The 11,106-nt window shown below is 52.9% G+C and overlaps 1 non-coding gene across 1 annotated transcript; it reads left to right on the forward strand.

Moving 5' to 3' along the window:
- Positions 1-10,095: 10,095 nt before the first annotated feature.
- Positions 10,096-10,204, forward strand: TRNAL-CAA. Its single transcript has 2 exons — positions 10,096-10,133; positions 10,159-10,204. It is a non-coding gene; the product is annotated as a tRNA-Leu (tRNA).
- The last annotated feature ends 902 nt before the right edge of the window (positions 10,205-11,106 follow it).

Here is an 11,106-nt window from a genome sequence, read left to right on the forward strand (position 1 = left end):
CCGAGCGACCTGACCAAGGTCACGCGGCAGAGAAGTGGCGGGGCGGAGATTGGAACCCAGGACCTTGGACGTACACCACGCCGCACTGAAGGAATCCTGATCAGTCGATAAATCCGGGGTTCACTCTCTGCAGATCAAGGAGCTTACCATCTACCGTGTGCAGAGCACTGGACTAAACGCTTGGAAGAGAACAGCAGAGTTGATGGATGCATTACCTTTCCTTTAGGAGCTTACAAACTCCCGTGGGCAGAACGGTGTACTAAGCGTTTGGGAACATAACGACAGAGTGGTACAAGGTACGTATTCCAGGGGAGTCGGACCCAAAGGTGATTTGCAGGCAGGGGGAAGCAAGAGCGTCCAACAGAAAAGTAGTGTGGCCTAGTGGAAAGAGCACGGGCCTGGCAGTCGGAAGGATCTGGGTTCTAATCCCAGCTCTGCCACTCGTGTGCTGTGTGTGACCTTGGGCAAGTCACTTTACTTCTCTGGGCCTCAGTTACTCGTCTGGAAAATGGGGATTAATGATAACTAATGATTATGGCATTTGTTCAGCACTTACTATGTACCGGGCACTGTACTAAATACTGGGGTGGATACAAGCAACGCAGGTCACTTGATTCTATTTAGTCGCCATTGTTTTTACGAGATGTTCTTCCCCTCGAATCTATTTATCGCCATCGTTCTCGTCCGTCTCCCCCGATGAGACCGTGCGCCCGTCAAACGGCAGGGACCGTCTCTATCTGTTGCCGACTTGTTCATTCCAAGCGCTTAGTACAGTGCCCTGCACATAGTAAGCGCTCAATAAATACTATTGAATGAATGAATGAATGAATGAATGAATGAATGAATGAAAGGTCACGGTTCCTGTCCTGCGTAGGGTTCACACTCTTAATAATGGAGAAGCAGCGTGGCTCAGTGGATAGAGCCCGGGCTTGGGAGTCAGAGGTCGTGGGTTCTAATGCCGACTCCGCCACCCATCGCTGTGTGATTTGGGGCAAATCGCTTCACTTCTCTGTGCCTCAGTTCCCTCATCTGTAAAATGGGGATGAAGGCTGTGAGCCCCTCGTGGGACCACCGATGACCTTGTATCTACCCCAGCGCTTAGAACAGTGCTCGGCACATAGTAAGCGCTTAACAAATACCATCATCATCATCATCATCATCAATCCCCATTTTACAGATGAGGGAACCGGAGCACAGAGAAGGGAAGTGACTTACCCAAGCACACATCCACTCTCCTAATCCTGCTTCCTCCCAGCATCCTCTGTCGGGTTCCGTTTTCTGACCCTCTCCATTCCAGGTAGCGCTGCCATTTTACGCAGGGTTTATTCAGCTAATCTAAAAATTGCAATAATTACGGTACTCATTAAGTGCTTACTACATGTCAAGCACTGTTCTAAACACGGGGGTTGATCCAAGATCATCAATTTCGACAGAGTCCCGGTTCCACGGGGGGGGGGGGGCTCACGGTCTAAGTGGGAGGGCGTGGGATTTAATCCTCATTTTACGGTTGAAGAAATAGAGGCACAGAGAGGATAAGTGAGTTGTCCAAGGTCACACAGCAGACAAGTGGAGCAGCCGGGGTTAGAACCCGGATCCCGCTGACCCTCAGGGCCCGGCTCTATTTACTAGGCCACTCTGCTTCCCTGCAGGAAAACGATAAAAAAAAAGAGGTGACTGCGAGACGATGTGACGATTCCGTGAACTCACCGAGTCTCCAGAAGTCCGGCCTTCCTGCCGCCGACCACCCAGTGCTCTGCACACAGTAAGCGCTCGATAAATACGACTGGATGAACAACTCGTCGTTTCAGATAAACCAATCTTCTCCCACAGTCCTCCCATTCCTCATACCGATCAATCAGTGGTATTTACTGAACGCTTACTACGTGCGGAGCACCGCTCTAAGCGCTTGGGAAAGTATAAGAGAATTCGCAGAAATGCTCCCGCTCATAATGTCATTTATTTATAAATAAGCGTCTGTCTCCCCCGCTAGACCGTGAGCTGGTCGAGAGCAGGGAACGTGTCTATCGTTGAATCGTGCTCTCCCAAGCACTCAGCCCAGTGCTCCGCACACAGCGAGCGCTCGACAAACACGATGGGACGAACGAACGAGTGATATTGTCCCCAGCGGCACCCCAAACTACGGAGCCCCCTTTCCCCTCCCGCGGCAAAATTTCCTCCTCTAAACGATTCCGTGTCGGCCGCCTTGGGCTATAAAGAAAAATCGCTCCCTCTCGAGTGAGGAGGAGTAAATCAAATGAAAGGTTTCTCCTCTAAACCCACATCTTCCATCAGAAAAATCCATCCATTTTCTCAATGTGCGCACTTGAGATAAAGCCAAGAACGATATACCGCAGGTGCATGTGTTCGCTACCAGAAGAACAGACTCTTTTCTCCCAGAGCAGATGGTTTTGGAAATCACTGGCAGAGCTTCCCGGTATCGTAGGCTGGCGTCGCTTCAGACCCGGCCCCATCCAAATCGCCGCGAGACCCGAGATGAGCCAGAGGGGCCGAGGAACCGGGGCCTGGAATGGACTTTCCAATTTCCTTCACCGATCGTTTCCTGTTTACGTTCTCCGGTGAAGTCGGCAACGGCCCGCGGAGAGCCCCGGTGAACTATCGTCGGATCTCATTAATTAAGACCCGTGTGAATTAGTCCGAATTTTTCATCGTAAGGTGTTTTTTTGTGTCTGTTTGCTCCACGGATGCGGTTTCACCACAATATGGCGGGGGAGTGAAGCTGTCGTGGCTGAGGTCGTGCGTCTGTGCAAACGCAAGTGCGTACGTTGAGCTTCCTGGGGTGTGAACCTCCCTCTTTCTCCCTGATGGTCTCCTGAAATACGTCGGCTTGGGCTTGTGTGGTATTCGTTAAGCGTTTACGTTAAGCGTTTACAATGTGCCAGGCACTGTGCTAAACGCCGGGGTAGTTACGAGCTAATCGGGTAGAAACAAGCTAATCATTCAATAGTATTTATTGAGCGCTTACTATGTGCAGAGCACTGTACTAAGCGCTTGGAATGGACAAATCGGCAACAGATAGAGACGGTCCCTGCCCTCTGACGGGTTTAGAGTCTCATCGGGGGAGACGGACGGACGAGAACGACAGCAATAAATAGAATCGAGAATAATGCTGGTATTTGTTAAGCGCTTACTATGTGCAGAGCACTGTACTAGGCGCTTGGAATGGACAAATCGGCAACAGGTAGAGACGGTCCCTGCCCACTGACGGGCGTACGGTCTAATCGGGGGAGACGGACGGACGAGAACGACAGCAATAAATAGAATCGAGAATAATGCTGGTATTTGTTAAGCGCTTACTATGTGCAGAGCACTGTACTAGGCGCTTGGAATGGACAAATCGGCAACAGGTAGAGACGGTCCCTGCCCACTGACGGGTTTACGGTCTAATCCCACTCGGTGTTTACAGTCTTCAGCTGCATTTTACGGAGGAGGTGACTGAGGGCCAGAGGAGTGAAGTGACTTGCTCAAGGTCACACAGCAGACAAGCGGCGGAGCTGAGATTAGAACCCAGGTCCTAATGACTCCCAGGCCTGAGCACTATCCACTAGGAGGGGGGATTAAGACTGTGAGCCCCACGTGGGACGACCCGATGACCCTGTGTCTACCCCAGCGCTTAGAACAGTGCTTGGCACATAGTAAGCGCTTAACCAATACCAACATCATTCTTATTACATGCTATTGGAAGCACCGTTCTGGCCGCTGGTCCAGTCCGGTCCCTGTCCCACAAGGGGTTCCCGGGCCTAAGCAGAGGGGAGATGGGTATTGGATCCCCATTTTACAGATGAGGAAAGTGAGGCATAGAGAAGTGAAGTGACTTGCCCCGCTTAGTCACAGGTTCTGTGCTCCAGGCCACAGCGATAACAATTATGGAATTCATTACGCACTTACCAAGTGCCGGGCACCGTGCTAAGCGCTGCGCTGGATACAGGCAAATCGGGTTGGACCCAGTCCCCGTCCCACACGGGGCTCACCGTCTCAATCCCCGCTTTACCGGCGAGGTGACCGAGGCACAGAGAAGTGAAGTGACTCGCTCAGGTTCACACAGCAGACGGGTGGCGGAGTCGGGATTAGAACCCATGACCTTCTGACCCCCAGGCCCGGGCTGCAGCCGCTACGCCCTGCCACGCCGCTTCTCCGACTAGACCGTTAGCTCCTTGCGGGCAGCGCCCGCGTCGACCGGCTCTGTCGCGTCGTATAACAATAACAGTGTCGGTATTTGTTAAGCGCCTACTATGTGCGGAGCACTGTTCTAAGCGCCGGGGGAGGTGCAGGGTCATCGGGTCGCCCCACGGGAGGCTCGCAGTCGATCCCCATTTTACAGACGAGGGAACCGAGGCCCAGAGAAGCGAAGCGACTCGCCCGCGGTCACACAGCTGACGAGTGGCAGAGCCGGGAGTCGAACCCATGACCTCTGACTCCCAAGCCCGGGCTCTTCCCACTGAGCCACGCGCTTCCTCCCCCGTGGTTGGTACAGCGTTCTGCAGACCCTAAGCACTCAAAAAACATGAGTCTTTCTCGACTATAAGCTCGCGTGGGCAGGGATCGTGTCTGTTTATCGTACTATTTTACTCTCCCAGGGGCTTAGTACAGTGCTCTGCACAAGATATGCACTCAGTAAATATGAGTCTCCTAGACTATCAGCTAGCTGGAGGCAGGGAATGTGTCCGGTTTAGTTCTAGCGTACTCTCCCAAGCGCTTAGTCCGGAGCTCTGCACCCGGTGAGCGCTCCATAAATACGACCGACTGATTGATCGAATGAAAAGACTGGTCCACAATACCCACCCCCCCCCCCCGCCCAACACCTGCTTTGGAGTCAGAGGTCACGGCTTCGAATCCCCGCTCGGCCACTTGTCAGCTGGGTGACTTTGGGCGAGTCGCTTCACCTCTCGGTGCCTCGGGGACCTCATCTGTAAAATGGGGATGAAGACCGCGAGCCCCACGCGGGACGACCTGATCCCCCCGCGTCCACCCCAGCGCACGTAGTAAGCGCTCGACAGATGCCAACATTATTACCTGCCCCACAGAAACTCTGTCCTTTCCTCCTTAACAATTCACCAAGGGACCAAGTGAGGGATTTTTTTCTCCCCCCCTCTCCGAGACGGGCGGTGGATGGAGCCAAGCATTTTAAATAGGTATTGACAGTTACATTTTCAGTGGCCTCGTCCTCAGCAATTCCCTGCCCTTCACACTTCGAACATCTCACACAAAAATTTGGACAGGGTATGATCTCTGCAATTAACTCTGGCCAAATCTCTGGTGGAAAGGAGTCTTCTTTGATCCCTGCCAAGTTCTCTTCATTAGAAATTCAAAACTGACCCGCTCGAAAACTGGGGAGGGAAGTACATTTAGCTGGGATTGCCTGGGCTGCAAAATGCACCCTTAACACGGCTCCTATCCCCCGCACATATGGACATCTGTCTGCGACTAACCATCCGCATATCTGTGATTTCTTCTCTATTTCGTCCCGACGTACTCGTACTACTTCCTACTCCACTAGTAGAAGCAGTGATAATAATTATAATGGCATTTCTTCAGCCCTTACTATGTGCCAAGCCCCGTCCTAAGCGCTGGGGTAATAGCGTCGGGACCTGTTAAGCGCTTACTATGTGCCGAGCACTGTTCTAAGCGGGGGGATCGGGTCGTCCCGCGTGGGGCTCACAAGTCTTCACCCCCGTTTTACAGATGAGGTCACTGAGGCACCGAGACGTGAAGTGACTCGCCCAAAGTCACACAGCTGACAAGCGGCCGAGCCGGCATTCGAACCCGTGACCTCTGACTCCAAAGCCCGGGCTCTTTCCACTGAGCCACGCTAATGAGGTTGTCCCACGTGGGGCTCACAGTCTTGATCCCCATTTTACAGATGAGGTCACTGAGGCACAGAGAAGTCAGGCGACGTGCCCAAAGTCACCCAGCTGATCAGTGGCGGAGCCGGCATTAGAACCCGCGACCTCTGACTGCCAAGCCCGGGCTCGTTCCACTAAGCCAGGCTGTAATAGCAGTAAGGGGCTCAGTGGAAAGAGCCCGGGCTTGGGAGTCAGAGGTCATGAGTTCGGATCCCATTCTGCCACTTGTCAACTGTGTGACTGTGGGCAAGTCACTTCACTTCTCTGGGCCTCAGTTCCCTCATCTGTAAAATGGGGATTAAGACTGTGAGCCTCACGAGGGACGACCTCATTACCCTGTATCTACCCCAGCGCTTAGAACAGGGCTCTACACGTAGTAAGCGCTTAACAAATACCAACATTATTATTATTATTATTATTATTATTAAGCATCTAATCCCGGCTCTGCCCCTTGTCTGCTCCGTGAGTTCCAGGCCCGGGGGAGGACGTGGAAAAGGGGCACGGTAGCTGCTAAGCGCTTACTGTATTTGTTAAGCGCTTACTGTAGATGAACGGGAGCGTGTCAGTGGGTATGAAACACTGTACTGAGCGCTTGGCAGAGTACGATAGAACGGACACATTCCTGCCTGTCGGCTGTGTGACTGTGGGCAAGTCACTTCACTTCTCTGTGCCTCAGTTCCCTCATCTGTAAAATGGGGATTAAGTCTGTGAGCCCCACGTGGGACAACCTGATTCCCCTACGCCTACCCCAGCGCTTAGAACAGTGCTCGGCACATAGTAAGCGCTTAACAAATACCAACATCATTATTATTATTACATTAATATAAATAAAGAGATAACTAAATAGATAAGAGCTATATACGTATTTGCCGTGGGGATGGGAGGGAGGACGGATGATAGAGAAGTAAGAGCGACGCAGAAGGGAGTGGGAGAAGAGGAAGGAGGGCTTAGTCAGGGAAGGCCTTTTGGGGGAGATGGGCGTTCAGTAAGGATGTGACTTCAATTCTGGCCCTCTGAATGACCCCACAAGGGATTCACAGTCTAGGAAAGAGACAGAACAGGTTTTTTCCCCACGTTTTGCTGACGAGGCAACGGAGGCGAAAACGTTCAGTGACTTACCCAAAGTCACGCAGCGGGCAACGGGCGGAGCGAGGATTAGAACCCAAACCCCCCGACTCCCAGGTCCGGATTTCTTCTACTAGGCCTCGCTGCTTCTCATGTGACGCACGAAAGGCTCCCGGGGGGGGACTCTGCAGAGTGTCTAGAGATAGAGAGAGCGCGGCCGGGAGCTACGCGCTCAATAAATGGGATTGAATAAATGAATGAATGAATGAAAATGTCGCACGGGAAGGCCTCCGGCGAGACATTCATCCCATCCACTGTAAAAGTGGTCAGATGAGGTCACGCCTCACCCTCCCTCTCATCCCACCGTCGCCCGCTCCCAGCCCAGACATGGCCTTAGAATATAATTAATGCGCGGCTGGGTAATATACGGTCTGAAATCCATCCTTGGCCTCGCTTCCCACCGGGCTTCATCTCCAACGCCTCCGCTCTTTCATCTTCCCACCAGATTTCATTAATTTAACACATCCATGTTTGGGAACGGGCCGGGCCTGGAGTTTCCCTCAAAGCTATTGAAAGATTCTCTGGACGAGGCTGAAAATTCATTCCTTTCAACTCCCCGACGGGCACCCACCCGGTGCGCGAGGGAGGTGCGTTCGGAAGAGAAGCGGCGTGGCCTAGTGGCTCGAGCCCGCGCCTGGGAGTCAGAAGGACCTGGGTTCTAATCCCAGCACCTCCACGTGTCTACTGCGCGACCTTGGGCAAGTCACGTGATTTCTCTGGGCCTCAGTTTCCTCCTCATCCGTAAAACGGAGATTAAGACAGTGAGCTCCACGTGGGACAGGGACTGCGGGCAACCTGATTCAGTTGGACCAACCCCAGCGTTTAGAACAGCGCTCGGCACATCGTAAGCGCTTAACAAATACCATCAGTATCGTCCCAAGCGCTTAGTAGAGTTCTCGGCGCACAGTGAGCGCTCAGTAAGTACCGCTGGAGAAGACAGAGGAAGGCACTGTATGTAGTGGGGAGTTGCTGGCCTACGGGTTAAGATTCCAAGCAGAGAGACCCTTACCCAAGCTTCCTCGATCCACCAAGAGACTCTAAATTGAGCGCTCCCTATGTGCAAAGCTCTGTACTAAGCGCTTGGTCGAATGCAACCCAACAGATCTGGTAGTCGCGGTCCCTAAGGAGAGGTTCCAGAAACTGAGGGAGCACTGCCAAAATAATAATTATAATAATAATTACGGCGTTTGTTAAGCACTTACTACGTGCCGGGCCCCGTACTAAGCGCTGGGGTATCCAGCGCTTACAAGATTACAAGCGTTAACTCAATTGTACTCCCTCAAGTGCTTAGCGTAGTGCTCTAGACGCAGTTGGTGCTCAATGAATCAATAGATCATTGGATTTACCGGCTGTTTACCATGCGCAGAGCACCGTACTAAGTACTGGGGAGAGTCTACAGGCAGTCCCTGTCCCACGTGGGGCTCACGGTCTCAATCCCCATTTTGAAGATGAGGGAACTGAGGGCCAGATAAGTGAAGTGACTTGTCCAAGGTCACGCAGCAGACACGCGGCCGAGCCGGGATCCGAACCCATGACCTTCTGACTCCCGGGTGCGGGCTCTTTCCACTAGGCCGCAAAATGATAGGGAGACTCACCGGACCCTTGAGATCGCCCACCCCGCTCCTGGTTGACCACATCTCCCTCCCTCCCCCGGTCCACAGACCGATCGCTCGGTACCGCTCACCTCCACGGAATAACCACCGCTCGCTGAAGTGCGATCACACAGTAACACTCGGGTCCGCGTAGACCTCGGTCATTTGATAATCTGCCCTTTCGCTCACTCGGTTTCGAGGTCCTATTTTTCTTTTTTTGTTCAATCCGTTAGGGGAAGCGTCTGCCCCGAGGCATTCCGGGAACTTGACGGCGCCGATATTCTCCCTAACCAGAAATCCGGTCCGCCCCTCGACGCCGGACCGCTGGAAAACGTGTCGGGGCTACCCCGGGAGGCGACGTGACTTTCGATTGGAGATTATCGGGCTGACGCGTTAAAAAGAAGGCCCCCCCCCCCCCCGCCCCCGCTTCGTGATGAATTCCAATTCGAGGCAGTGACTCCGAGCGCCGTCTCACGGCCTCAGCCGTCTGGCTCTCCCCAAATCATTTCCAGCCAATTCTACCTCCAAATGTCCTTTCACTCTAAGTAAAATAAACAGGTCTGAACCTATTGGACTTTTCTATTTGCTGTCCACTAAAGCCTTCTAGCTTCTGGGTTTTTATACAACTAAGATTTATAGTATCTATTCTCACCAGTGCAAAGTCCCGAGATAATGTTAATAGATGGCTAGTTTTGCCAATAAATCCCTCAGGGAGAGGAGAGAAATATCTATTTCAGATGAGTTCTTCAGAACTAAATCCACATTCCAAGTGGCAGAGGGTACTTGGGCTTAAAAGACTCAAGTCTGAGGACATAAAGGCATTCGTTCTCGACGGGTGGTGAAAAAAGCTCCCAGCTCCTGTCTCGAAAGAGGACCCGAGAAAAGGGGGTTGATACGATTTTCTGCTCCAATTCCGGGGCAGATCTGGGGGAGTCTGGGGGCCGGGGGGGGGGGGGGGGGCCGGTTCGACCGAGAAAGCCAGTGAAGCTTCCATTATGATAGAGGCCTCCGAAAGGAGCTATAAAACACTCGGATCCACCGAGGCTAAGAGAAACGCGTAGGGTGGAGAAATGTCAAGGTCGCCCAGCTGGACAGTTAGTCAATGGGATTTAACGGGTGTCCGCTGGGTACGTTACACTCTGCTGAGCTCGGTTTGGCTGTTCACCTACTTCGCCCTCCTCGGATCGGAAAACTCTACACCTAATCTTCGTCTAGACGGGGAATGGGAAGTGGAGAACGAAGCGGGTGCCCTGTCGGTCGAACCGACCATTGTGAGAAGCAAGAAGGCGGGGTTGATAGAAGCCGGGCCCGGGAGTCAGAAGGACCTGGCTGCTAATCCCGGCTCCTCCGCTCGTCTGCTGGGTGACCTTGGGCAACTCGCTTCAATTCTCTGGGCCTCGGTTTCCTCATCTCTAAAATGGGGATTGAGACAGTGAGCCCCGTGTGGGGCAGGGACCGGGTCCACACCGATCTGCTTCTATCTGCTTCTATCTGCTTCTATTCTGCTTCTATTGGGTGTCAGGATGGCCGAGCGGTCTAAGGCGCCAGACTCAAGGTGACTTCCTTCCCCGGAATGGGTGTTCTGGTCTCCGTATGGAGGCGTGGGTTCAAATCCCACTTCTGACACACTGAATTTTATAGAAGCAGCGTGGCTCACTGGAAAGAGCACGGGCTTTGGAGTCAGGGGTCACGGGTTCGAACCCCAGCTCTGCCACTTGCCGGCTGTGTGACTTTGGGCAAGTCGCTTAACTTCTCGGTGCCTCAGTTCCCTCATCTGTAAAATGGGGATTAAGACCGTGAGCCCCACGTGGGACGACCTGATTCCCCTCTGTCTACCCCCGCGCTTAGGACAGTGCTCGGCACATAGTAAGCGCTTAACAAATACCAACGTTATCCACCCCAGGGCTTAGTACAGTGTCTGGCACATAAGAAGCGCTTCACGAATGCCACTGTTATCATTATTATTTCAAGGCCTGGGCCTTCCTCGATGTCTTCTCCGACTTCCCCCATCCTCCAGGGACTGGGTCCGATCTCATCACCTCGTAGCTACCCCAGCCCTTAACACATTGTGTGGCCCTTAGTGAGCGCTTAACAAATACCAGACTTATGTCATCTGTCCTATGTCATCTGTCACCTTGATTCTATTTATTGCCATTGTTCTTGTCTGTCCGTCTCCCCCGATTAGACCGTAAGCCCGTCAAAGGGCAGGGACTGGTTCTATCTGTTACCGATTTGTACATTCCAAGCGCTCAGTACAGCGCTCTGCACATAGTAAGCGCTCGATAAATACTAGTGAATGAATCTGTCCCCTCTTCCTTCTACCTGTAGATAATCTCAGTGTCTAGAGACGCGGCGTGGCCTAGTGGAAAGAGCCCAGGCCCGGGAGCCAAAGGACCAGGGTTCTGATCCCGGCTCCGCCACTCGTCTGCTGGGTGACCTTAGGCAAGTCACTTCACTTCTCTGGGCCTCAGTTTCCTCATCCGTAAAATGGAGATTAAGAGCGTGAGCCCCTCACGGGACATGGACTG

The sequence above is a fragment of the Ornithorhynchus anatinus genome, chromosome 14 (genome assembly GCF_004115215.2).
Source record: "Ornithorhynchus anatinus isolate Pmale09 chromosome 14, mOrnAna1.pri.v4, whole genome shotgun sequence".
NCBI classification, from domain to species: Eukaryota; Metazoa; Chordata; class Mammalia; order Monotremata; family Ornithorhynchidae; genus Ornithorhynchus; species Ornithorhynchus anatinus.